This window comes from Arachis hypogaea, chromosome 10 (assembly GCF_003086295.3).
Source record: "Arachis hypogaea cultivar Tifrunner chromosome 10, arahy.Tifrunner.gnm2.J5K5, whole genome shotgun sequence".
NCBI classification, from domain to species: domain Eukaryota; kingdom Viridiplantae; phylum Streptophyta; class Magnoliopsida; order Fabales; family Fabaceae; genus Arachis; species Arachis hypogaea.
This window is the reverse complement of record NC_092045.1, coordinates 61,528,700-61,531,493: the sequence shown is the minus strand read 5'-3', so window position 1 is coordinate 61,531,493 and position 2,794 is coordinate 61,528,700. Positions and strand designations below refer to the sequence as shown.

The following is a 2,794-nucleotide window of genomic DNA, read 5'->3' as shown; positions in this document are numbered from 1 at the left end:
CGCATCATCCAGCGGTAGCTACGGATTTTGAAATAAAGACCGCACTGCTAAATTTGATGCCCAAGTTTCATGGCCTACCTGCTCAAGAGCTTATCAAGCACTTGAGAGATTTCCAGACAGCTTGTTCTACTGTCAGGCGTGATAGCACTGATGAAACTTCAATTCTGCTGAAAGCTTTTCCGTTCTCTCTTGAGGGAAAAGCAAGAGAGTGGTACTACACTCAACCTCTAGCAAATGTATCCAACTGGGATACACTCAGAAAGGAGTTTCTGGAGAAATTCTTTCCATCTGAAGTTACTGATAAACTGAGGAAGGATATCTCTACAATTGTTCAGGATGACAATGAGACTCTCTTTGAATACTGGGAGCGCTTCAATAATCTTCTGGAAGCATGCCCCCACCACATGATTGACAAGATCGTGCTACTCAGCTATATCACACAAGGTATGAGGCCCCAAGATAAGACCACGTTGGAAAGTGCCAGCAATGGGTCTATGAAGAAGTACAAGACCACTGATGAAGCTTGGCAATTGATCAGTGATTTAGCTGAATCTACTCGGAACCACAGACAGAAGCAAGGCCGTTCAAGGGCCGTTGCAGAAGTATCTTCTGGCATAGAGACTGCTGCTCTAAATCGAAGCATCTGTGAAATGACAAACCTGCTGAAGCAAATGCAGTTAAATCAACAAGCTCAGCAAACTCAACCGCAGCAAAACAACAACTAGTTCCACAAAGAATTTGCAGAATTTGTGCTGATTACAGCCATTACACTGATGAATGCCCGCAGCTCCAACAAGAAGACAACATGGTGGCATCCACTCACAACTTCTATGACCGCCCCAACCAAGGGTACAATCAAAATGGAAATAATAACCATGGATGGCAGGACAATTCAAACCAGAATTGGAGGGACAACAATAATAGGGGAGGCAGAGATAATCAAGGAAATCAAAGGTGGAATAATTACAACAACAGGCAGCAAAATCAACCTTACCGAGCACCTCACCTGAGGCAAAACCAAGGACCACCGAACAATCAGCAGCAAACCTCTCAATTTACTCATTCTTCTGTATCTTCTAATGAAGATTTATTACAAGCTTTTGAGAAAAGACAGCTGGCCATGGAAAATACCATCGTGAACAGTATTAACGCCAGTCTGAATGGTTTCACCTCTACTCTGCAAGCTTTTATGACACAACTTGGTTCAGCACAAAATTCCAGTAACCAACCTTCAAGCACCACTGGAATCCCCTCTCAACCATTACCCAATCCAAAGGGAGGCATTAATGCCATCACCCTGAGGTCCGAAACCACACTGCAGGAAAGGCATCAGGAGGAACCAAGCTCACCAGAATACGCCTCAGCTGAAGAGGTGGTAGAAATCGAAGATGTTGAAGAGGAAGCGGATATACAGGACATAGCTGAAGAAGAGATAACTCAACCACAGGAAGAAGCACAAAAAGGTGTAGGCACCACAGAAAACACTACTCCCATTCCATTTCTGCAACTTGCAAGGAAGCCTAGGAAGCAGCTGGAACCTGATCCTAAAATGGTAGAAATATTCAAAAAGGTTGAGGTAAATGTTCCCCTTTTTGATGTTATTCAGCAGGTACCTAAATATGCAAAGTTTCTAAAAGACTTATGTATCCATAAAGACAAAATTAATGAATTAGAAACTATTCCTTTAGGTAGTTCTATATCTGCTTTAATGGGAGGATTACCTGAAAAATGTAGTGATCCAGGTCCTTGCATAGTTAGTTGTACTATTGGTGGTGTAGTAATTTATGATTGCATGTGTGTTTTAGGAGCATGTGTCAGTATAATGCCTTTGTCTATATATGATATTTTAAGGCTCCCTCCCTTAAAAAGGTCGGCAGCTTGTTTTGTGTTAGCAGATAAAAGCATTATTACAGTCGCTGGAGTTGCTGAAGATGTTTTGGTGAACATTAAAGGGCTCACATTTCCCACTGATTTTTATATCTTGGAGATGCCCCATAATGATTCAGATAAGCCATCATCAATTCTACTTGGAAGACCATTCCTGAAGACATCAAAATTCAAATTGGATGCTTTTTCAGGGACATACTCCTTTGAAATAGATGGCCGCATAGTAATCTTCAATCTGAATGGAGTCATTGACAACCCCCCAAAAGATCGTTCTATCTTCCAGTGTGATGTCATAGACGAAAGTGTGGCTGAAGTTCAAAAGGAAGAGTTTGAAGAGAGGCACACTGGACAAGGTCCAAGTGTGGGGATCCTCTTAACTGACAATGAGGACACTTCGCCATTTTCACAAGCCCCAGATAACCCAGAGCCTACCCATGATCAAAAGTTAGAATTGAAACCTCTCCCTCCACATCTCAAATATGCTTACCTTGAGGATGAGCAGAAGCTTCCGGTTATTATTGCAAGAGAACTAACTTCTCAACAAGAAGAACAACTACTTGATGTGCTGAGGAAGCATAAGAAGGCAATTGGGTGGAGTTTGGCAGACATAGTAGGAATCAACCCTCAAGTATGTGAGCACAGAATATTTTTAGAAGAGGGAGCAAGACCTGTCCATCAACCACAAAGAAGATTGAATCCTACCATCTTGGAAGTTGTCAAAAAGGAAGTGACCAGACTATTGGAGGCCGGTATCATATATCCCATTTCAGACAGTGAATGGGTAAGCCCAGTACAAGTGGTGTGGTGCACGAAATTGTGATCACTACAATTCAAATAATCCATAAACTTGGTGTTCAACACCATGGCATAAACACAACTTCGCACAACTAACCAGCAAGTGTACTGG

The 2,794-nt window shown here is 42.2% G+C and overlaps 1 non-coding gene across 1 annotated transcript; it reads right to left on the bottom strand.

Annotated features, from left to right (window-relative positions):
* Positions 1 to 302: 302 nt before the first annotated feature.
* Positions 303 to 410, bottom strand: LOC112719537 (small nucleolar RNA R71). Its single transcript, XR_003161836.1, has one exon. It is a non-coding gene; the product is annotated as a small nucleolar RNA R71 (small nucleolar RNA).
* Between the last annotated feature and the right edge of the window lie 2,384 nt (positions 411 to 2,794).